The sequence below is a fragment of the Nycticebus coucang genome, chromosome 3 (genome assembly GCF_027406575.1).
Source record: "Nycticebus coucang isolate mNycCou1 chromosome 3, mNycCou1.pri, whole genome shotgun sequence".
NCBI classification, from domain to species: Eukaryota; Metazoa; Chordata; class Mammalia; order Primates; family Lorisidae; genus Nycticebus; species Nycticebus coucang.
This window is the reverse complement of record NC_069782.1, coordinates 45,190,569-45,216,455: the sequence shown is the minus strand read 5'-3', so window position 1 is coordinate 45,216,455 and position 25,887 is coordinate 45,190,569. Positions and strand designations below refer to the sequence as shown.

General features: G+C 39.5%; 1 long non-coding RNA gene across 1 annotated transcript in view; it reads left to right on the top strand.

The window, feature by feature from the left end:
- The window catches only part of LOC128581878 (uncharacterized), a 112,659-nt gene that overhangs the window by 22,552 nt on the left and 64,220 nt on the right, over positions 1 to 25,887 (top strand). The gene's annotated exons all lie outside the window — the stretch shown is intronic.

Here is a 25,887-nt window from a genome sequence, read left to right as displayed (position 1 = left end):
CTGGAATATAGGAGGGGTTCAATAAGTTTCAATGAATATCAGAATGGATGAATAAGTTTAGTAATTAAGAAAAACAGTATGCTATGTAAAACATAGCTTGGGGCTGAGCCTATTGGCTCACTCCTATAGTCCTAGCACTCTGGGAGGCTGAGGTGGGAGGACTGCTTGAGATCAGGAGTTTGAGATCAGCCTGAGCAAGAGTGAGACCTTGTCTCTAGTAAATATAGAAAAGATAGCTGGGTGTTGTGGTGGGTGCCTGCAGTCCCAGTTACTTGGGAGGCCGAGGCAGGACGATCACTTGAGCCCAGGAGTATGAGGTTGCTGTAAGTTGGGTTAGGCCATGGCACTCTAGCCCAGGCAATGGAGACAAATTGTCACAAAAAAAGAAAATGAAACAAAACAAACAAAAAACACCACCATACACACAGCTCGGGAATTAGACTTGTGCTCTAGACCTGCCTTCGCCATTAGCTATGTGACCTTGAATCACTTCTCATCTGAAATTCATTTTTTAATTAATAAAATGGAGATACTAACATCTAGCTTTCAAGGTTTTCTGGATGTATTATTTATTCAAAATCTCGATTTTGTGATTCTATATTTTATTATTTATTCTGAATTTATTAAGATAACAAATATGAAAATGCCTTTTTGAGGGATTAGCTAAGAATGGGAGTTGGGGTAAGGGTTTGTATTTTGTGTCCTTCAGTAGTTTGCTCTATATCCGCAGCAGAAGTAGGACTAACCCTCCATCTAAGTTACTGAAAGCGAATTCTGCTCTTATCTCTAACACCGGACACGCCTTCCTCAGGATGACTCTGTGCTGTTGAACATTTATTCTCCATTCTCCAAATTTGCGTGGCTCAACTCTTTTCAAATATTTGTTTTTACATGAATGTATCTTTGATTAATTTTCCTTTTCTGGAATATCTAAGGTTATGATTTGAGCTAATAAAACCACTTGTGAGATATACTTTTTGGATCTCTTCCCGGGAATCACTTACTTTTCCTGTTTTCAAATTATTGGAAGTAATGAAGTGAGTGCTTTCATGTAGTGCCAGAACTTAACATGCTCGAGGTGTTTATGTGATGGATGTCCCCAGCCAGGAAACTCCTCTTTACTATTAACTTTCTGTGGTCTGTATCCAAGGCCTCCACAGCATCTCCATTAAGTATCGTGGCCCCACAGTCCCTCTCTCTCTTTTATTTCTCCCTCGTGTCTCTCCTCAGCCTCCACTCTTCAGTCAAATGCAAGTCTGGTCAGTTGATGAGAGAGCAAAGCCAATTTACTTCAGTGTGTGCAGGTCCTGGGAAAGCACATTTCAGAAAGTTAGACCGGTTATAAGTAAATGAATCTCTTGTCCAGTGAATTCACTTTGTCTTTACTTTGTATAAAAGTTAAGCTTTTAAAAGACATATTTTGGCCGGGTGTGGTGAGTCATGCCCATAATCCCAGTGCTCGGGGAGCCTGAGGCAGGTGGATTGCTTGAGCTCAGGAGTTTGAGACCAGCCTGAGCAAAAACAAGACCCTGTTTCTACTAAAAATAGAAGAACTAGGCAGTCATTGTGGTAGGTGCCTTTAGTCCCAGCTACTCAGGAGGCTGAGGGAAGAGGATCAGTTGAGGTCAAGAGTTTGAAGTTGCTATGAGCTACAATGCCATGGTACTCTACAGAGGGTGACAAAGTGAGACTCTGTCTCAAAAAATAAAATAAAATAAAATAAAACTCTTCAAAGAAAACACAGGAGAAATTCTTACAATGTTGGGGTAGGGAAAGACAAATTAGCCAGGACATGTGATATACAAAGCTGTGATGGCTAATTTTATGTGTCTGTTTGGCTGGCCCATGGTGCCCAGATATTTGCTCGAAGATTATTCAAGATGTTCCTGTGAAGGTGTTTTTGTATGAGACTAACATTAAAATGAATGGGCTTTGGGTTGGGCCTCATCCAACAAGATGAAGGATTGAACAGAACAAAAGACTGACCTCTCTTGAACAAGAGGGAATTCTGCCACCAGCAGGCCTTCAGGTGGAACTGCGCCTCCTCCTTGGTGCCTGCGGCTGCTGCCAGCCTGCTCTCTCTCATCTGAGACTCAGCAGGCCTCCACCATCACAATCTCACTCTCTCTTTCTCTCTCCATACACACACATCTAGCTGTTTCTATGTCTCTAAAGAACCTTGACTAATACAAAATCATAAAAGAAAAATGGATAAACTAAATTTCATCAAAATTAAAATCTTTTGCTCTTCTAAAAATACCAGAAAGAAAATGAAAGATACACCACAGACTAGCAGAAATTATCTGATGTGCGCGCATGAAAAAGTACATGTATTCAGAATATGTGAAGAATCTTATAACTCCAGAAGAAACAGGCAGTAAATAAATGGGCCAGATCTGAAGAAGCACTTTCTAAGATAAGAGAAAGTAGAACCTCCATAAGTTGACCTAATTTGCATAGGCCAGACATACACCACCTGTACTAAGGCCTAGTTTCTTATGTTGACCACCTCCGTATCTTGACCAGTTTGTTGCAGTCTTTTAGGTGGTCCACTTAACAGAGGTGCTACTGTACATGAATGACCAATAAGCACATTAAAAAGGCACTTTTTACAAAAGGCAACTAGGCATTTTTAAGAGACAGAGAGTAGTGAGGGTTTGAGCAGAGTCAGGGAAGTGGAAATGTAGAAAGAGCTGGGAGGGTCCAGAGTGGTTAATGTGATCAGGCCTCAGACCCTTGGCATCACAGCTCACAGCAACCTCAAACTCTTGGGCTCAAGCGATTCTCTTGCCTCAGCCTCTCAAGTAGCTGGGACTACAGGCACCTACTTCAATGCCTGGCTTTTTTTTCTTCTTCTATTTTTGGTAGACACAGGTCTCACTCTTGCACCTATTGGCCTCCCAGACTGCTAGGATCACGTGTGAGCCACTGTGCCTAGCCTCCAGTAAAGTATTAACAATTAAAATTTCAAATATCCATTAATGATCTGGGTGTAATCCTAGGACTTTGGGAGGCCAAAGCTGGTGGATTGCTTGAGCTAGGGAATTTGAGACCAGCCTGAGCAAGAGCAAGACCCCATCTCTACTAAAAATAGAAAAACTAATTGGGTGTGGTGGCACATGTTTATAGTACCAGCTCCTCAGGAGGCTGAGGCAAGAGGATCTCCTGAACCCAAGAGTGTGAGGTTGCTGTGAGCTCTGATGCCAAAGCACTCTACCCAGGGCAACAGAGTGAGACTATCTCCAAACAAACAAAAACACAAATATCCATTAATGCAAACATTTATTTAACAGCTCTATTTAAATTGAGGAAACAGAAAATCTATTTTGAAATTTACCTTGGTTTTACCTATAATTATGGTATTTAGATCAGTAGTTGCAAACTTTCTGTAAAGAGCCAGTTTATGTTTTAGGCAGGTGATATTTTCCACCAATCTCTCTTTTTTGAATGACACTTTAAAAATGTAAGACCATTTATAACTTTGGGGACATACAAACTAGACTGCAGGCTAGATTTATTTCAATTCGAAGGACTAACTTGGGCCGGGTACAGTGGTTCATGCCTGTAATCCTAGCACTCTGGAAGGCTGAGGCCGGTGGATTACCTGAGCTCAGGAGTTCAAGACCAGCCTGAGCAAGAGCAAGACCCTGTCTCTAAAAAAACAAAGTGGCAGGGCATTGTGGTGAGCACCTGTAGTCCCAGCTACTCAGGAAGATGGGGCAAGAGGATTGCTTGAGCCCAAGGGTTTGAGGTTGCTGTGAGCTGTGACACCAGGGCACTCTACTCAGGGTGAGAGAGTTAGAGTCTCCCCCCCCCCAAAAAAAATATATATATACACATATATATATGCAAAAAATATATCTATATGCATATATATTTTTAAAAACTACAAAACTTTCTAAAATCAGTTGCACAAAAGGAGGTATATGTTTACATAATAGTTTCATTTAGTATAAAATATGAAGAAAATAATTAACTCAACTAAATATTTATATTTAAAAAATCCATCAAACAACAAAATTAGTAATAATTTAAATAATATAAAGTGTTTAAAAGTTTATATGTATAAACATACATATATTTTATATACTACACATCCCAAATATTTATAATTATATATTACATGTGTCTTAAGGTAATAAAACATATACTGAATCTTTTGTTCACCATTAGAAATAAGCAAATAAAAGAAACCAAAAAAATTCTGGGAAAAAAGCCCCCAATTTTATATAATTAGGAATCAAAATTCATCTTCTTAATTAGAAAATTAGAAAAAATAAAAATGTTTGGGTAAAAGGCTATTTTTCTATTCTGGAAAATTTTATCTTATATAATTAAGGGAATGTTATGTGAGAAGCCACATCCTTCAGGAAAATGAATTCTTAGATGTCCTTACATGACAACCTAGTGTAAATATCTAAAGATTTCTTGTTGATTATCTTTCTTAGATTAAAATATGAAAATCAAAATGGCATGTTGGAAGAATGATAAGTTACCATATTTTCTTTGCTGCTTTCTCCGTGTAATTTACTTAGGCATATACATAAACTAGTGATAATTTATGTAGTTTATACAGAACAGTAATTTCCCCCAGTTTTTGGGCTAACTTCAGTGGTTAATAAATCATTAGAAAGAATTCACTTTGGGGATAGGTGTAATTAATAATCAAGACTTCCAGACCATTCCCTCAAAGCCCCTGTATTAATCAAATAAACTCACATTTCTAAAGGCAGCAGATAGGCATCTATATTTCTGCAGGATGTATAAATTATATTAAGGATAAATATCTTGGAAGCATAATGATATCTTTTCAAATGCGTTTGTGCTTTTCTCTGACTTGTGGAGTAATTTGCTGTAGAAATTGAACAAATTTTTTTTATTTATTTATTTTTTGACTTTTTTATTTTATTTCATTGCTTATTTTTTATTTCTTTACTTTTTTTTGTTGTTGTTATTGAGACTAAGTCCCACCCTATGCCCCTGAGCAGAGTGCAGTGGGCGTGGTAGCTCACTGCAAACTCAGACTCGGACTGTGGGCATCCTGCTGCTGCTTTGGGGCAATGTAATTCTGAAGTGAACAAAATAGAGAAAATGACTAATACTGCAGAAAGTTTCTAAGTTTCAATCTTACAAGGAAAAGATAAAAGGAAAAATTTATCATAGGATATTTATTTAGGATATGCTCTGAAGAATTTCATGTTTTTATTATATAATTCTTCCTTTCAAAACATACATTTTAAGCCATGTGTGGTGGCTCATGCCTATAATCCTAGCACTCTGGGAGACCAAGGTGGGTGGATTGCCTGAGCTCAGGAGTTCAAGACCAGCCTGAGCAAGAGCGAGACCCCATCTCTATTAAAAACAGAAAAACTAACAGGGCCTCGTGGTGAGTATCTGTAGTCGTAGCTACTGGGAAGGCTGAGGCAAGAGGATTGCTTGAACCCAAGAGTTTGAAGGTGCTGAGCTATGACTCCAGGGCACTCTACTAGGGGTGACAGAATGAGAGTCTGTATCAAACAAACAAACCAACAATCAAAAAACGTTTTAGAGTTTCCTGGGGGACCCAGCCCTTCTCAAGGCATTGGCCAATCCTTCCTACAGTAAAACTGGATGGAAAATTGATGTACAGCAGGCCAGGTGCTCCTTCCTTGATAGATGTTGATTCATGCTTCTCTCAGATCTTAGATAGACCTAGGAAAATTTACATAAAACAAAGACACTGTGGTGATAATTGTGTGTGAGGCTACATGTGACAGAGCTGCTAGTAAAATAATAGTCATGAATGTATAAACGGCATCATGTTAGCATGTGATAAAGGAATGCTGACGTCTGCCATCCCCCTCAGTGCCCGGGAGGGTCTGAGACTCACCTCTGGTTATTTCTGACTTAACTGTGCTCCACTTCGGAGTCTCCAGTGGCAGCCAGCTTAGTTTCCAGGCCTCCCAGTGCTGCTAAATTTGCTTCTTGAGATAAAGGCTACTAAGGCTGTGGGGCAATCATTGGCAGGTAAGAAGACTTCCCTTCCTGCCGGCAGGTCTTGTGTCACCATGGCTTGGTGCCCCTGGGAAAGAGGTTTATCAGGCAGCTGTGCTACTGGTAATTTTTCAAGATATTCACTAGATGTCAAGATATTGTAATGGAGTACACACACACGTACACATGTGTACACACACTCATGCCCTCACATACACTGTCACAAACCATACACATATACTCACATATGCACAAAGTTAAGACAGAAATCTTTCCTATCCCCTCACAGTGACAGAAACTTTATAAATGCTGAGCAAATATTAGATTATGAAGACAGAGTTGACTATTCACCATAGTTTAATTTGGCAGGAGAAGAAACAGCTGTTGAGTCAAGTTTTAGTGATGCATGCATTATGTCTACAAGTTGGGGAAAAAACAGAAACACCAAACACAGGCCCTTGAATCAAACTTGCTCATGCTCCATTTCCAATGGAATAAAATGATAGCTAATTTTGGCAGATGCAGTAGTAATTCAGGGTTCTAAGTCAGCACAAAAATTTCTATGTCACAATTTTTCTCATGCAGGAAGGAATCTTGCAAACAATTGATCCTAAAACCCATTGGTGGGAAGCTTATAACCTTGGCATTATAGTTCATCAGATTGGTCAGGAGGGTGGCACCAACTTGTTTGTCCTTTTGACTCAAATAATCTTATTTCTTTATTTGCAGTGAAAATTATTGCTGTTGTATTTCACATTCATTTATATAAATGTCAGGGTCATATAATTGTAAGGTCACCTTGACAAAAGGTGGGAAAATTTTCTCCTTCTAATACATACTTTCTGACCCCTGACTAGTTTTTTGTTTGTTTTGTTTTTAATAACACAGGGAACAATACACCCATTGACAATTATGGCAAAGGCCTCTGAAAAGGCCACTGTAGGGTCAACACGCTCTGGGCTGCTTTTACTTAAATATTCTGGCACCAAATATGTGTAGGTTTTTTTTTTTTTTTTTTCTTGTAGAGACAGAGTCTCACTTTACCACCCTTGGTAGAGTGCCATGATGTCACAGGACTCACAGCAACCTCCAGCTCTTGGGCTTTTGTGATTCTCCTGCCTCAGCCTCCCGAGCAACTGGAACTACAGGTGCCCGCCACAACGCCCGGCTATTTTTTGGTTGCAGTTCAGCTGGGGCTGGGTTTGAATCCACCACCCTCGGTATATGGGGCCAGAGCCCTACTCACTGAGCCATAGGCGCCACCCATGTGTAGTTTTTTTTTCCTCACACCACCAATTCTCCAACTCTCTGGACGCTAGCTCTGTGTCCTACTATTCAATTCAGTCCTGACCATAGCTACCTAGGATTAGTGCAGACTCTACAGGTTAAGGGCTGAGTCCCGCAGGATGGCCCTCCCTGAAAGTCAGTCAGAGTTTCCAGTGACCCTACTGCACCTGTTTCAGATTCAGTGATTTGCTAGAATGGTAGCTCACAGGAGTCAGAAAAACAAAACTTTATTCAGAACTCAAGCAACCTGCACTCTCAAGCAACCGCCAGGCAATCGGGCTAAAAGAAAAAAGAAAAAAAAAATCAGAGTTAAACTCTGTGTGCCATGCTGTCAGTAAGCCGAACCTGTATGTGTGTGGCTCCTGTGCCTCCCACGTACTCTCTGTGACCGTTTTAAGTGTTAATGTGTGTCACTTAATGTTAAAAACATATGGCAGTAAAGTTGTAAAGTGTATTGACTGCCATGTACCTAAAATTGTACTGCACACTGCATTTGCAAAGCTGCTTTATAATACAGTTTTGCAAAACTGTGTTATATTAAGTGAAATTTGTCTTTGTTTTAATTTGCTTTTAATTAGTGTATTGCAATATTAATATCAAGTCAATAGGGTTTATGGTATGGTATGGGATAGTATAGTATGGGGTACAGAATTAGGCCTTTGTTTAACAGCAACTCTCAAGCAACTGGAAACCACATTTATCCAGAATCAATCAATCCCCACGGGTGCCAGAAATCAGAGAGATTCCTGTATTACCATTTATTATAAAGGATACAACTCAGGAATAGCCAAAGAAGAGATGCATGGGGCAAGGTGGGTGGGTGGGGTGGGGTAGCAAGTTTCCAGCCCTTTTTGGGAACACACCTTCCCAGTATATCGATGTGTTCACCAGCCTGGAGGTGCCCAGAACTCTTTCATTTAAGGGTTTTTATGGAGGCTGTATTACATGAACATGATTGATTAAGTCATTGTCAATTGGCAATTAATTCAATCTCCAGGCTTTTTCCTCTTCCCTGGAGGTGAGGAAATGAGGCTGAAGTTTCTAACATGATTGGTTCCTTTGGCAGCTAGACCCCTGAAACTACCTAGGGGCCCACCAAGATCCACCTCATTTACATAAGCTCAGGTGTGGTGTGGTTGAAAGCAGTTTATCACAAATAGCAGAAGATGGTCCTCTTATCTCTATTGCTCAGGAAACTCCAAGGGTTTTAGATGCTCTGTGACAAGAACTCTGGACAAAGACCAAACATATATTTCTTATTATACTGTTGGTACTCAGAAAATAGTATCCCAAAATGAAGGCCTCAGAAGTAGCCTCAGAAGCAAAAGTTTTTCTCTGAACTTTTTCTATCCTCCTCTCTCCTAGTCTCTTCTTAAGACCAGCTGTAGAAACTAGAATCCTTTCCCATGTCAGGGCTTCTTCTGTCCAGAATCCCTTTTCTGGAAACAGTCATAAAACCTAAAAATATGTAAAAACTGGCCATGAAGAAATTATCTGACCTACCTTGTTTGACTACAGGTCATAAGACCCCCATTCTAGAGAAAGCCCTGCCACACCCAGAAGGAGGGAATGCCGTTCAGAGGGGGCCAAGAAGAATCTGTACAGACAGGCCCTGCCGGGTTTCTTCACTCAGTCTATCAACGTTACATCACATTCTTTTTGTCCAATCATTTCTATATAGCTGTCTATACTGTGAGCTAAAATAAAACCTTAAGGTTCCCTCCAGTCCTGACTGACTGACTGGACTCTCCTCTTGGCCAAGGGGTTCTCCTAAAACAGAGTTGCTAGCCATGAGAAAGGAGATCAGACATGCCTCATGGTTTCCCCCTGCCTTCTTAGAGATTTTTTTTTGTAAAAAGAAATTACTTGGCCTAAGGTTCTGCAAGACATCCCTGCAAGGTCGTGAATATACATAACAAACCACTTGAGTCCAGGCTTATGTCCTATAGTCTGTTTCTGATTATAACAGACCCTTATCTTACCCCAAGCACTCCTTTTCACTGACTTCTGATCTACTAGACAGAGCCTAAGTCTTTTAGCCAATTGGCAGCTAAAGAATCTTTAAATTGGAGGCAAAGCAAGATGGCAGATCAGAAGGATCATTCAGCTGAGCTCTCCTAGGACAACTGGGGAAAAGGAGAGAACTGGTGCAGGGACCTTGCCCAGAGTTATCATTTAGGGAGCACAGTGAGAAGGTGGTGAACTAGATACAGTGTATGATCCCGAGTGGTGGAAATATGATGCATTAGGCAATTGATTGTGACCAGCTGGGGTTGGCTGGCCCCCCACAGAGGTCCAGGACACGAGGAAGCCTTTCCAGTGTTTTTGGTTTTGGAGGGAAGCTGCAAGTTGAGTGGAAAGCTTGCAAGAGTGGGCAGACTTGAACAGTATACAGTAACCAGATTTGAATACTAGTTGGAGTGGATTTGCCATATGTTTGGTGGCTTGTGAGACAGCCATACTGGGAAGGTCTCAGTGGCCAGGAGGCTGCCATTGTGGGAAGGCCCTGAGAATGGCTTAGCAGGGGCCTAAAGCATAGCCATCTTAATTCTGCCTTCCAGGATCAGAACTCCACTCTTGGGACAGGCTAAGGGACTCCCATACCCCATGGGAACCATTGTTAGGGGGCACTATAAGACCTGCCCCTGAAGGATTCTGGAGAGCTTTAAGATCCCAACCCGGCAGGGTCTGAATGCTGAGGAAACAATCAAGTGATCACCAAAGACAACTAAGTTAGGAATAAGGATCATACAAGTTGCCAGTTGGATTTTCCATCTCCTAAAAAAGCTATAGCGCCACCTCATGTCCTAGTGACATATTGCAACATATATATCCCTATTAAAGTTGGTCCCTTCTGCTATATATAAATAATATTTTTAGTATTTTTCTTTATTTTTATTATTACTTTTTTTACTTCCTTTATTCTTTTTTTTTCTCTTTTGTATATTGCTGAGGTTGCTACAGTTTTTGGCTATTGAGCTTTTTTTGTTGTTAGTTTTGTTGTGTTGTGTTTTGTTTTTGCTAATTTGTTTGATTTGTTCTATTCTTAACTTCCATTTTTACTTTCATCAAGAGCTAGGACTCGACTCATGTATTTTTGATCATAAGGAAGAGTTTGGCTATGCTCAGGCTGGTAAGGAGCTACTGATTTTGAGGAACCCACCCATCCCAGCCCCTCAAAATCCTTGAATTACAGGTGTGGCCTTAACACCATACTAATCAATACCATTTATTCTATCACTCTCATTCTCTCTTCCTGTCCTCATTCTCTCCTGTTCTTCAAATATTTCTTTCATTCCCCCTTCCATTTTTCTTTTCTTTTTCTCTTTCCTTCTTTCTTCTTCTTTATTTTTCTTTCTATTATTTTCCTCATGTTTCTCCCTGCTTGCACTTTACCCTGCTCTTCCTTTTGACCTAAGCTCTGAGACAAGGTAACTTGAAGCAAAGGAGGGAGTGAGAAGGAAAAAGGAGGATAAGAAGGTGAATAAGTAGAAAGAACACATGAGAAGGAACCAACAGAAAAATTTGGGCAACATGAAAAACCAAAACAGAGCAACTCCCCCCAGGGCCCATGAGGCAGTTACCACAGAAGACTCCACCAATAAAGAATTAATTGATTTGACAGAAAGGATAGATGATTAAAATATGGATGATAAAGACAATAAAAGGAATGGACAAGAAAATGGAAAGACAGAACCAAAAGTTGTACAAGAGATATGTAGAATATAGAAAGGATATGGTGGAGCTTAAGGAAATGAAGGAGACAATCAGGGAATGTAAAGATGCAGTAGGAAGTATCAAAAATAGGTTAGACCATGGAGAAGAAGAACCTCAGAGCTATAGGATAAAGTTTTCAAGTTAACCCAGGTAGTCAAAGAAGCAGACAAAAAGAGAGAGAAAGCAGAATAGGCACGTAGACAACTGCAAGACGCTATGAAGCATTCAAACATAAATAATAGGGATCCCTGAAGGGGAAGAAGATTGTCCCAAAGGATCGGAAGCCCTGCTGGAGACTATCATAAATGAAAACTTCCAAAGTTTTACTAAAGATGTTGGCATACTCCTTTCAGATGGATATTGAACCCTGGGTCATCTCAATTCAAACAGCTTTTCAAAGACACATTGTAATGAACTTGTCCCAAGTCATGATGAAAGGAAAAATCCTGCAAGCAGCCTGGAGTAAGCACCAACTGGCCTACAGAGGCTGAGCCATGAGGATGACAGCAGACTTTCCAAATGAAACTTTCCAAACCAGAAGAGCAGCGTCATCCACCTTCAATATTCTTAAACAAAACAATTTTCAGCCCCAAAATCTGTATCCTGCTAAACTAAACTTCAATATTGATGGAGAAATCAAATCTTTTGTGGATATACAAATGCTGAGGAAATTTGCCACAATAAGACCAGCTCTACAGGAAATACTTAGATCCATTCTCAACACAGACCATCACAATGGACCACCAGCAAAGTAAATACCCAGAAGGTAAAGGTCAAACTTAGCTTCCACAATGGTGTAAAGGAAAACTACATGCCAGACTTTCACAAAATAAGATGAATAGAACTCCAGCACACTTATCAATTCTCTCAATAAGTGTCAGTGGGGATGGAGCAAGATGGCGGCTGAGTAACAGCTTCCCTGCAACTGGGCACGGGAGTCTGGGGAGATAAGACTCCAGGCATGTCTGGCTGGTGGGGTCTGCCTATAATCATCCCTTTGAGGATACAGGGAGTCAGCAAGGGACTTCTGGACCCCAAAAGGAGGACAAAAACAGTGGAAAACTGGCAAGTAGTTGTGTGTGTTTGATCGATCTATTCCCATTGGCAACCATAAGTACAAGCAGCAGTGAGACTGAAAACTGGAAAGGCCTTACCTGTGAACTGTTTCAGTGTTTTTGGGCTTGGCACTCAGTTGAACTGCCTTGGGGAGAGCTTGAGCAGGAGTGCGGACAACTTTGGGCATTGTCTAGGGCCCCAGACTGAGCCACTAAGCCAGACGGAGCTAATGGTGTTCGGCTGTGGGCTGCAGGGAACCATTGTGAGAGAACTACCCTGACAGGCCCCGCCCTCAGGGTTGCAGAGCAAGGATCAGGAGGGAGCTAGTAACCTAGTGACTGAGCAGCCTAAAGGTGGGGACTGAGCTGCCTTACAGCCTTAATCCTCAGGGGTAGAGTGAGACCAGTTTTGGTGCACTGGAGGCTCAGGCTGGTGCCGAGGGTAGAGTGCCATGGTGTCACAGTTCATAGCAACCTCAAACTCCTAGGTTTGGCACCGTCCAGAACTCCAGAAGAGCTGCACCATGAACCCCGACCCACGACTGCCGGGCCTCTGCATGCCCTGACCAGGAACTACGGAAGCTGTGCAAGCCCACGTCCTCCCTCCTGTACCCTCCCTGCCTCCACACCAGCTCGCTCATCTGGCCAGGGACACTGGTAGCTGCATGCCCTCCAGAGCCCTCCCTGCCTCTGCACAGAGCACTTCTCCTGGCCAGAGACTGCTGGAACCTTGGGCTCTCTGTGCCAAAGTCACTTGGTGCCAGCCACTCCCAGAACCGTGCGCACCACCTCCCACCCTATTGCTGGATCCAGGTGTGTCACACTCCGGAGCTGCTTGCACAACCAGAACTCCCTAGCAGGGGCAGCCTCAGAGGAACTACATGGGGTCACACCCTACAAAGATCCAGCAACAATAGAGTGATCCCGCTGGGGTCTAATTTTGGAGAGACACCTCCCCAACTCTGAGGACGGCCAGAGGCAATGGTGAAAAATAATCATGAGGTGAAATCAACAGAAAAACTCTGGCAATATGAATAATTAGAGTAGATCAACTCCCCCAGGGTCAGTGGGGCAGACACAGCACAAGATCTTATGCACAAATAGCTGAGATGTCAGAAATAGAATTCAGAATCTGGATAGCAAATAAGATCAAATTAGAATTCCAAGCAGTAACCCAAAAGATATCTCAAGAATTCAACAATTTCAAAGACCAAATGACCAAAGATTTTGACACATTGAGACAAGAAGTTGCAGCCCTCAAAGATCTGAGAAAAACAGTAGAATCCCTCAGTAACAGAATGGAGCAAGCAGAAGAAAGGATTCCTGACAATGAAGACAAAGCTTTCGAATGCTCCCAAACTCTCAAAGAGGAAGAGAAATAGAGGATAAAAACAGATCACTCTCTCAGAGAGCTTGGGATAATTTGAAGAAAACCAATATTCATCTTATAGGGATTCCTGAAAACGATGAAGTGGCTTCACAAGGCACAGAGTTTCTTCTCTTAGATTATGAGCGAGAACTTTCCAGACATGCCAAGAGATTCTGAAATTCAGATAGCAGACAGTTTCAGAACTCCAGCACGACTCAACCTGAATAAGACATCCCCCAGACACATCATAATCAATTTCACTAAAGTTAACGTGAAGGAGAAAATTCTGAAAGCAGACAGATGAAAGAAAACAATCATCTACAACGGCAAGAATATTAGAATCTCTCTGCTGAAACCTTTCAAGCTAGAAGAGGATGGTCATCAACTTTTAATCTCCTAATACAAAATAACTTTCAACCCAGGATCCTGTACCCAGCTAAACTGAGTTTCATTTATGACAGAGAAATTAAATAATTTAATGACATTCACATGTTGAAGAAATTTGCCATAACTAAATCAGCTCTCCAGGATATTCTCAGACCTATCCTCCATAAAGACCCATGTAATTCTCCACCACAAAAGTAAACCCACCCAGAAAATTTTGATCAAATTCCAACTTCTACAGGCGCAAAAGGATTAAAAATGTCCACCAGACTCTTGAAAGGCTTATGAATATTCTCAATTAATGTGAATGGTTTAAATTGTCCTCTAAAGAGGCACAGATTGGCTGACTGGATACAAAAACTCAAGCCAGATATCTGCTGCATACAAGAATCACATCTTGCATTAAAAGACAAATTTAGACTCAATGTGAAGGGATGGTTATCTATACTCCAGGCAAATGGAAAGCAGAAAAAAGCAGCTGTTGCAATCCTATTTACAGACACAATAGGCTTTAAACCAACTGAAATAAGGAAGGATAAGGAGGGACACTTCATATTTGTTAAGGTAATGAGATATGATCAGATATGATAAGATTTCAATTATTAATATTTATGCACCCAACCAGAACACACCTCATTTTATAAGAGAAACTCTAACAGACATGAGCAACTTGACGTCCTCCAGTTCCATAGTAGCTGGAGATTTTAACACCCCTTTAGCAGTGCTGGATAGATCCTCCAAAAAGAAGCTAAGCAATGAAATTTTAGATTTAAACTTAATCATTCAACATTTGGACTTAACAAACATCTACAGAACATTTCATCCCAACAAAACTGAATACACATTCTTCTCATCAGCCCACGGAACATACTCCAAAATTGACCACATCCTAGGCCACAAATCTAAACTCAGCAAATTTAAAAAAATAGAAATTATTCCTTGCATCTTCTCAGACCATCATGGAATAAAAGTTGAACTCAATAACAACAGAAACCTGCATACCCGTATAAAAACTTGGAAGCAAAACAACCTTATGCTGAAGGATAGATGGGTTATAGATGAGATTAAGAAGAAAATCACCAAATTTTTGGAACAAAACAACAATCAAGACACGAATTACTAGAACCTCTGGGATACTGCAAAGGCAGTCCTAAGAGGGAAAGTTATAGTACTGCAAGACTTCCTCAAGAAAATGGAAAGAGAGGAAGTTAATAATTTAATGGGACATCTCAAGCAACTGGAGAAGGAAGAACACTCCAACCCCAAACCCAGCAGAAGAAAAGAAATAACCAAAATCAGAGCAGAATTAAATGAAATTGAAAACAAAAGACTTATAGAACAGTTCAATAAATCCTAAAGTTGGTTTTTTGAAAAGATCAATAAAATAGATAAAACTTTGGTTAACCTAACCAGGGAAAAAAAGAGTAAAATTCCTAATTTCATCAATCAGAAATAGTAACGATGAAATAACAGACCCCTCAGAAATTCAAAAAATCCTTAATGAATACTACAAAAAGCTCACTCTCAGAAATATGAAAATCTGAAAGAAATCGACCAATACCTGGAAGTACACCATCTACCAAGACTTAGCCAGAATGAAGTGGAAATGTTGAACAGGCCTATATCAAGTTCTGAAATAGCATCAACTATACAAAATCTCCCTGAAAAGAAAAGCCCAGGACCAGATGGCTTTACATCAGAATTCTACCAAACCTTTAAAGAAGAACTAGTACCTATATTACCAAACCTCTTCCAAAATATAGAAAAAGGAGGAATATTACCCAACACATTCTACGAAGCAAACATCACTTTGATCCCCAAACCAGGGAAAGACCCAACAAGAAAAGAAAATTATAGACCAATATCACTAATGAATATTAATGCTAAAATACTCAATAAGATCCTAACAAACAGAATCCAACAACACATCAAAAAAATTATACACCACGACCAAGTGGGATTTATCCCAGGGTCTCAAGACTTGTTCAATATATGTAAATCTATAAATGTAATTCAGCACATAAAAAAACTAAAAAATAAGGACCATATGATTCTTTCAATTGATGCAGAAAAAGCTTTTGATAATATCCAGCATCGCTTCATGATCAGAACACTTAAGAAAATTGGTATAGAAGGGACATTTCTTAAACTAATAGAGGCCATCTATAGCAAACCCACAGCCAATATCGTATTGAATGGAGTTAAATTGAAATCATTTCCACTTAGATCAGGAACCAGGCAAGGTTGCCCATTGTCTCCATTGCTCTTTAACATTGTAATGGAAGTTTTAGCCATTGCAATTAGGGAAGAAAAGGCGATCAAGGGTATCCAGATAGGGTCAGAAGAGATCAAACTTTCACTCTTTGCAGATGATATGATCGTATATCTAAAAAACACCGGGAACTCTACTACAAAACTTTTAGAAGTGATCAAGGAATACAGCAATGTCTCAGGCTACAAAATCAACACCTATAAATCTGTAGCCTTTATATATACCAATGATAATCAAGCCGAAAAAACAGTCAAGGACTCTATTCCTTTCACAGTAGTGCCAAAGAAGATGAAATATTTGGTTGTATACCTAACAAAGTATGTGAAAGATCTCTACAAAGAGAACTATGAAACTTTAAAAAAGAAATAGCTAAAGATGTTAACAAATGGAAAAACATACCATGCTCATGGCTGAGAAGAATCAACATTGTTAAAATGTCCATACTACCCAAAGCAATACATAATTTTAATGTAATTCCTATTAAAGCTCCATTGTTATATTTTAAAGATCTTGAAAAAATAATACTTCGTTTTGTATGGAATCAGAAAAAACCTCAAATAGCCAAAACATTACTCAGCAATAAAAACAAAGCAGGAGGAATCACGCTACCAGACCTCAGACTGTACTATAAATCGATAGTGATCAAAACAGCATGGTACTGGCACAAAAACAGAGACGTAGATGTCTGGAACAGAATAGAGAACCAAGAGATGAATACAGCTACTTACTGTTATTTGATCTTTGACAAGCCAATTAAAAACATTTAGTGGGGAAAAGATTCCCTATTTAACAAATAGTGCTGGGTGAACTGGCTGGCAACCTGTAGAAGACTGAAACTAGACCCACACTGTTCACCATTAACTAAGATAGACTCTCACTGGATAAAAGATTTAAACTTAAGACATGAAACTATAAAAATACTTGAAGAAAGTGCAGGGAAAACTCTTGAAGGAATCGGCCTGGGTGAATATTTTATGAGGAGAACTCCCCAGGCAACTGAAGCAGTATGAAAAATACATTACTGGGACCTGATCAAACTAAAAAGCTTCTGCACAGCTAGGAACATAGTAAGTAAAGCAAGCTGACAGCCCTCAGAATGGGAGAAAATATTTGCAGGTTATACCTCCGATAAAGATTTAATAACCAGAATCCATAGAGAACGCAAACGTATTAGCAAGAAAAGATTGAGTGATCCCATGTTAGGGTGGGCAAAGGACTTGAAGAGAAACTTCTCTAAAGAAGACAGACACATGATCTACAGACACATGAAAAAAAGCTCATCAGCCTTAATCATCAGAGAAATGCAAATCAAAACTACTTTGAGATATTACCTAACCCCAGTAAGAGTAGCCCACATAACAAAATCCCAAAACCAGAGATGTTGGCGTGGATGTGGAGGAAAGGGCACACTTCTACACTGCTGGTGGGAATGCACACTAATACGTTCCTTCTGGAAGGATGTTTGGATAATACTTAGGGACCTAAAAATAGACCTGCCATTCGATCCCATAATTTCTTTACTAGGCTTATACCCAGAAGACCAAAAATGACAATATAACAAAGACATCTGTACCAGAATGTTTATTGCAGCCCAATTCACAATTGCTAAGTTATGGAAGCCCAAGTGCCCATCAACCCACGAATGGACTACCAAATTGTGGGACATGTATACCATGAAATATTATGCAGCCTTAAAGAAAGATGGAGACTTTACCTCTTTCATGTTTACATGGATGGAGCTGGAACATATTCTTCTTAGCAAAGTATCTCAGGAATGGAAGAAAAAGTATCCAATGTACTCAGCCCTAGTATGAAGCTAAATTATAGCTTTCACATGAAGGCTATAACCCAACTATAGCACAAGACTATGGGGAAAGGGCCAAGGAAGGGGAAGGTAGGCGGGATGTTAGGGTGGAGGGAGGGTAATGGGTGGGGCCACACCTATGGTGCATCTTAGAATGGGTACAGGCAAAACTTATTAAAGGTAGAATACAAATGTCTACATACAATAACTAAGAAAATGCCATGAAGGCTACGTTGAACAGTTTGATGAGAATATTTCAGATTGTATATGAAACCAGTACATTGTACCCCTTGATTGCACTAATGTATACAGCTATGATTTAACAATACAAAAAAAAATAAGTGTCAGTGGATTGAATTCACCACTGAAGAGGCACAGGCTGGCTGATTGAACATTTTTTCATATGTCTGTTGGTTGCTTGTATATCTTCTTTCATGTTCTTTGCCCACTTCTAAATGAAATTGTTTGTTTTTTACAGTTGAGTTGTTTGAGATTCTTGTGTAAGAGTCCCTTGAAAGATAAATATGTTACAAATATTTCTTCCATTCAATAGCTTGTTTCTTCACTGTTTATTGCTATTTTTACTTTTAGTTTAATAAATAGTTTCATTTTTTAATTTTTTTTTCTTGTTGTCTGTGCTGTTGAAGTCTTAGCCATAAAATCTTTGCTTAAACCAATCTCCTAAAGTGTTTTCCCTCTGTTTTCTTTAAGTAGTTTTATAGTAAGATTTTAGTCCGAATTGAGCTGATTTTTTTATATGACGAGAGATAGGAGTCCACTCTCATTCTCTTACATACAGATATTCAGTTTTTCTAGCACCATTAATTGAAGTGTCCTTTCCCCAGTGTATGATCTTGGTGCCTTTGTTCAAAGTTAGTTCTGTAGAAATGAGTATTCATTTCTGGATTCTATATTCTATTCTATTGATCTATGTGTTTGCTTTTATACAAATACCATGCTGAATGCTGTTTTGGTTACTGTAGCCTTATAATATGTATTGAAGTCAGGTAGTGTGATGCTTCCAGCTTTGTTCTTTGTTCTTTTTGCAGAAGATTACTTTGGTTATCTGGGTTCTCTTTGGGTTGTACACAAATTTTAGAATTGTTTTTTCTGTTTCTGTGAAAAATGACATTGTTATTTACAGAGCAATTGTATTGAGCCCTTAGATTGCTCACAATTGTTATATTGCATACATAGCAGGGAATTTGCTTTGAGAACTCTGTGATAGAGGATACAATGTCTGGCAAAAGGGAACAAATTTCTGATTTGACTTTATAACAGCAGGGAGTCCCTGACTGGAAATTTGCTTTGCAGAATGTGGAGTAGACACTCAGGAATCGGTTCATGAAGTCTGCAGTCAGTAGTAGATTGGGAGAAATTAGAGCCACCTCAGAGGATTGCAACTCCAGGGTGCCATTCTCAGAGCTACTGAGGTGAATGACACCTGTGGAAGCTTTTCAGTGGACAACCCTGGGGAAAATAGATTAGACTTGTTTGAAATAACTTTCTTGGTTTTCTTCATTACAATTCAGCGATGTAAGTTTTCCCAGTTATATGCTTTATGTGACTCAAGCTCCATTTAAATTGTGTTCATTCTGGTTTTTATGATATAAAACATATACTATTAACAGAAGATCAAAGAGTCAACATTTAAACGTGCAAATAATGTAAACATCGCTTAACTAAATTTAATTATTTCTCAAACTTGGTAGAATAGGCTGTTGAGTTCATACAAACTTACTGGTCAGGAGGAAAAGTAAAGGAGAGCATTTTTCCCCTTGATAGTAATTAGATTCTTGATATTCTTTGAAAACAAGGCATAGAGTGATGATGTGCATTACCTAGTTCAACAAACAAAATGTATTTAGTGTATCTCTCCTCTGTTACTGCCCATTCTAACTTACTCTCATAGAGGCTCGCCTGTAGGATAGATGTGATTTTGCAGACAAGTACTATACAGAAAAGTCTTTCCAATGTACAGATATTACTATACTGTAAGTACCATGGAAATAGGCAATCTATCACTTAAAAATCACAAATTCTCACCAGAGTTACTATCCCTAATGCCATGTGGTTGTGAATGTTTTATAGATTTTTGATGTAGTCCAAAGAAAACAAATTACACCAACTCTCTCCTGCATTGTCAATTAGGTGAGCAGATGTGTCTGCTGAGAGGCCAGGTCTTTGGGGAACCATGCTGTGTTACCAAAATTAAAATTTGGCTGGATGTTAGGGGCTTCCAGCCCAAATCCCCAAATTACCAAAGCAAATTATTAAAAAAAAAAAAGACCGCTGCTTTATGAGTAAAGATTAGAGGATATTATCTAACAATCCATTAAAGATGAAAGCAAAAGGATTAAATGTCAGTTACTATGATTTTTATAGTCCTGTAGGTGTCACCATTCTTGGAGGGCTGTTCCTTTTTTAATTTTCTCAGTGCAGTAAAAATGAACTTGCCTACCCACCAATGCTGGCTTTGCCACTTGGCTCATCCTGACATTGTTACAGCACCCAAGTGTATGACTCTTTCAGATTTAATTCAACTGGATAAGAAATGAAATAACTTGAAATTGGCCTTGTTAACTTCCTATTCTATCAGATTAAAAAAGGTCTTGTCCCTGTGTGCAGTCCTTCGTCTCCAACACTACAGTTTTTTTTAGGGGATTTTGTTGTCTGGCTTGGATTTATTTCTGTGCTCTGGCCTGGCCACGTTCTCTTAATTTTCTAAATAGAAACTTAATACACATAAAATTAGTGTCAAATCCGATTATAGTGATTTGCATAAATCAGAATACATTTTTATTAATTTCTGAGGGCTGATCTCTACAAGAAAGGACATACAAATTTGCATGCTAATTAAGCCAAGATTGCCTTTGTTAATGAATATAAGCATGCATTCAGCTTTCTGATGAACAGGAAGGTGGGTGAAGGCACTATTCTGTGGGTGCTGACAGAGATAACAAAGCTGTGATATTTCACAAGGAAGGTCCATTTATGTTAAGAATATTTTTTTGTGAGTCTAGATTTTTTTTTCCACAACAAATACACGAGAAAAAAAACAACATAGATATATTTCCTTTGAGGAAATGGGGATTTGAAAGAAAAAGAATTTCTCCTGTTTACGGTAAAAAATTAGAATGAATAACTTATTTCAAGGATAAATCATGCTACATTCTTAACTGGCCCCTGATTACAATGATCTTGTTCTTCAGTTGACCTCAATTTTAGGTATACTTCCTTCTCTGTCTCTCTCTTACCTTTTTTTTTTTTTGCCCCCCGTAATGGGTTTTCAATGTTATTGGCTGGCTACATTTTATTGCTGCTAAAGAGAAATACAGAAAACTTGAAGAAGGTCAAAACCAAAAGGAGATTATAGATAGTGCAAGGAAAGGCAGGACCAATCCTGAACAGGATTTTGAAGAAGGTAAAATTTACTAGGATTTAATCTCCTTTTTCTATCCTTTTCTTCTTCTTTTGATTTTCCTACATGCCCTCATGTTTTGTCTCCTTTCTGTGTTTTTCTTTTACCTGTTTCTTGAGGTGTCTCATGAGCTCCCTGTATGGGCTTGCTTGGAAGAGTCACTCTATGCTCTGAACCTCTCTCGTGTTTTTCCATTCAACAAACTTACTTGTTCTGTGGCCCAGGGTTTGCTGAGGACCTTGTTGGCTGATATTTCAGTGTCTGCTATATGTTAGGGTCTGTTCTGAGGACTTTACATCTATTAATGCAAAATCACACTGCCTACCCAGGTCAATGAACATTACAATACCCATTTTATAGATCAGTAAAAAATATACAGAGATATTCACTAACATAAGCCATCATATCTCCTGCCTAGATTATTGCAATAAATTCCTGACTGGTCTCCTTATTTCCATCCTCTCTCTGTTTGGTTTATTCTTAACACAACAGGCCAAATGATCCTGTTGAAACTTAAGTCAGATTTTGTTACTCCTCTGGTTAAAATCTCCCATCTCAACCAGAATAAAAGTCAAAATCCACCCTGTGTTCTACAAGGTCCTCATGATTGGGTTGCTTCTCCAGCCTTTATCTTACTCCCTCATTTGCTCCTGTCAGTTACAGTGACCTCCTTGGATACCACCTTTCTCTTTACACAGCTCCCTTCACTGAAGGCTCTTTCCCCAAGTATCTTCCTGATTTCTTCCTTTTCAGCCCTTTCTCAAAAATCATCTATTTGGTGAGCCTTTGCTGTTCATCTTATCTAAAGTTGCAGCCTCACACCTTCAACACTTCATATCTCCCTTTTCTGCTTTATATCCTTTTTTTCCCTGAGCATCTATTATAGTCTAATATACATAAGCCTACTTATTAGTGGATTGTCTATCTCCTCCCGTAGCACATAAGCTCCATGATACAGAGAGAATTCTGTTTTAGTCATTGCTGTCCTTTGCACATGATGGGCAGTAAATAATCTGCTCAATGAATGAATGAACTTGCCCCGAGTCACTCAACCAGTAAGAGGTCAGATTAGATCTCAGGCTTTCTGACTCCAGAACTTTTACCATGAAATCTTATTATTCTGTGAACTGTAAAATATTAAGGAAATAACAATTGTTATGCATTATTTAGGGAGATTGATAGCATGAGGGGAGAGCACATGTACCACTTTCCTAAGCTGAGAATGTGGGAGTATTTGATGTTCTGTCTGTTGGTGCTTTTTATCAAGGACGACATAGGACTGGTGGAAGGGTAGGCTGCCATCTTCCAGCTGTAGAGTAGACCTGACCTCAACTCACAGCACTGGGAGAATGTCTGACAGCAGTTGTGCAGCTGCCATTGTCCACTGCAGTTTGTTTCCACCATTCTTCTCCGTCTTCCCTGTCTCTTTCCTCTCCAGTTAGTTTTCCCAATTTTCTGTTGGCCTCACAGCCTGAGGGTGGCACTTCTGGTCTTTGTCTCACTGTGCTGGTGGCATCTAAGTGAAGAGTCAGCTGACTTATCTGGTCTGGACCATTTCACTTTGACCATGCTAGTCCCTGAAATGATGTGTCTGAAACCTAAAGTACCTCAACGTTAATAAATTGCTGTCTTCACTCAGTCTTGGGTTTCAGGTCCCAGACTCAGAGACTGAAACAAAGAGAAAGCAAGCAAGCTGGAAGACCAGATGTAGAACAGATTAAAGTCCACACAGCTTGACTGGCCTCTTCCTACTTTTCCCATCACTGGATGGTCTGCTACTCCCAAACCCTACTTGGAACCCAGAGTCCTTCTGTCAAACCATCCATTCTTATTCTCAGAGATCTCCTTCTGCAAAATGTCTTAGTGTCTCATATTTCACTTACCTGAGTATTTTCTCTTAGGCTTAAGCCATTATAAGGGCTCCAGCCTGGTTGAGGTGAAGCCACGTACCTGCCTTCAACAGCTCACCCTCCTTGTCCTCTTTGCTTGCCTTACTGGACATTTTTGGCCTAGTTACTCAAGAGTCTTGAAGCCATTTACAACTATATGAAAGTTTCCAGAATCAATTCCTAAGGTTCCAACAAAGGAGTTACTTAAAACTGTTGCCAGTTCAGACACTGATAGGAAGAAAAAAAAAGTGAGATATTTTTAGGAAATCCAACTTAGACATTTTTAGGAAAAAGCTTATTTCAGATGGAGCAGCATACAAAAAAAAAATGGCTTGTCCATATGCTTTTTAAAAGATTGAGTTCACTCAGTGTGTTTTAAACATCAAGTAAAAGAACAAGGATCTGATTTCATCTTTCTTAGAGAGTAGGAGGCTCCTTCCTTTGTGACCTTACGGTTTTGCTCTCAGTCCCCCGTGTATGACGACTTTCCTCTCAGTCATAAAAGACTGGTTGTTTTGGCACTCTGGAAGCCACGCTCCATGTAAGAGTGGCGTCAGTGTTATTTATTGGCCGTGGAGTGAAATCCTGCTGACCTTGGTGATGGTCCAAGATCACTCATGTTGCAGACTGTTCTAGGATTACATTTTTCTGTTGCCTGTAGGCACCTCTTGTTCCTTTTGTGATCTATTTGGAGCCAATCTTCTCAAAGAACAGAAGAGGAACGCATCAATGAATCCTCACTCATAAGTTAACAATTGATTGGGGCTGGAAAAGAGAAATAATTGAATAATCACGATGATAGCAGTTGTTAACAGTTTTGAAATTTACAATATGCTAGTCACTGTTGCTGAGAACAGAGGGAAAGGAATAACTGTATTAAAATTATAATACTCAATATATGCACTGTTAACAAAAGATGAATACAAATCACATTTGACTTCTGCAATTACAAGAGGTGATCAAAGTGGTCACCATCAGTGTCCAGACACTTCTGATTAGGGCAAACTACTGCTTGAGCACATCGACCAAAGAGTGCACCTGTATTGCTGTGCATGCTGTTTCAGTTATTCCTTAAGCACCACCCGTGTAGCTACACCCTTTAAGGTCCCCCATAGGTGGAAATCAAGGGGAGTTAAGTCAGGAGAACGTGGGGGAAACTCAACTGCATCTCTTCGTCCTACCATTGTCCTGTAAAATTCTTGGTGATGTAAGCTCTCATGTCTCAGTGTATGGAATAATTCTGGGACACAAACTTCCCACACTGCTATTTTAAGAATTCATCCTATGCTTGTTCTGCTGAATCCTGTCTCACACTGTTTGGTAGACTCTGGTGAGCATGTAGACTGTTCCAACACCACAGCAGAAGAGACAGGACTTGTTGCCTGCAAGCTTTCCAGATCCTCCCTGTGCACATCACACACAGCACCATGAGTGTGGGGCTCACCATGAATGCATGCAGTTGTTGGGTTGTTGGAGGTTCTGTAGCAGATTCCCGCCTCCATTGTTGTCATACTTCCACAGTGTTCCCAACTTTCAAATACCGCTTCAAAAGGGTCTTGTGCTCCTTAAACAACAACCGTGCTCCCACAATTTTCTTTGCCCGTTCTGCCTGTCTCAGGGTGATGCTAGCATTCATTTGATTACCATCTTTTGCACAAATATCATGTTACATGTTGCAATTCAACTTCAAAAAGTAATACATAGATAACATCTCTTAAAATGTGTACACATATTTTTGCATCCCCCAGTATAATACTTAACATATAGTACTCAGTGAATTCTCATAGTTACTTGTCTTACAGATGAGAAAACTAATACACTGACATGGGAGGTACATTCCCAAGGTCACCCAGCTGGTCAGTAGGGTGTTTTTTTTACTTCCTTTTACAGAGCAGCGAACCTTCCTTTCAGCTTTTGGTTATTTATCTTATGGAATTTCATGGAAATTCCTGTCTAGTGATGTTTTTTTTTTCCTCTAAGTCCTGTTTGAACCCTCCCTTTCCCCAGTGAGCTCCACATACCATCATAGCATAATAGAAAGAGAAAGTATTTTGGAAATGGGCCAACCTATTCAACATTCATTATGCAGCTTTCTAAAGGTAAAGCTCCAACAGCATATAAATATCTTAGTCATGTGGGCCTCAGTTCCTCACTTAAATAAAAAGATAATAGGTTTTCCATAGGATTGATGTGATAATAAAATACAGTTATGCATATGTGTAACTTAATTATTCTTAGTACACCTGAAGTTGCCAAAATTTTCTGGTTTGTACATGATTTCATTCAATAAAAGCATACATGCACTTTTAAAAGCCTGTGAACTAATACAAATCATTATTTAAGTGTCTAAAAGAGAAAGGAAGGAGCAATTCATTATTAGACATTTATCAAAGCTTCCTAAAAATTCTTTCCCTCCACATTCTGGTTCACAGGACATCTACCACAACCTCTGTTCAAAAATACTGTTCTCTTTCTCTAACGTCCCAACTCTCCTGCCATTTTCCAGTCCTGCAAGATGGCAGCTTTTTTGTCTGAGCTTTGATAAGGAGACATTGCCTCATTTATCTCCAAAGCAATTTTTCTTCTTCAGCAAATACATACAGCAGCAAAAATATTGCCAAATTTTTACCCCCTCTTTTTTCTTTCACCTGTCTCTTCCTTCATCATTGCCTATAGAAATGATTTTTTGAAAACCAGTAACATTTTCTCCCTCTTT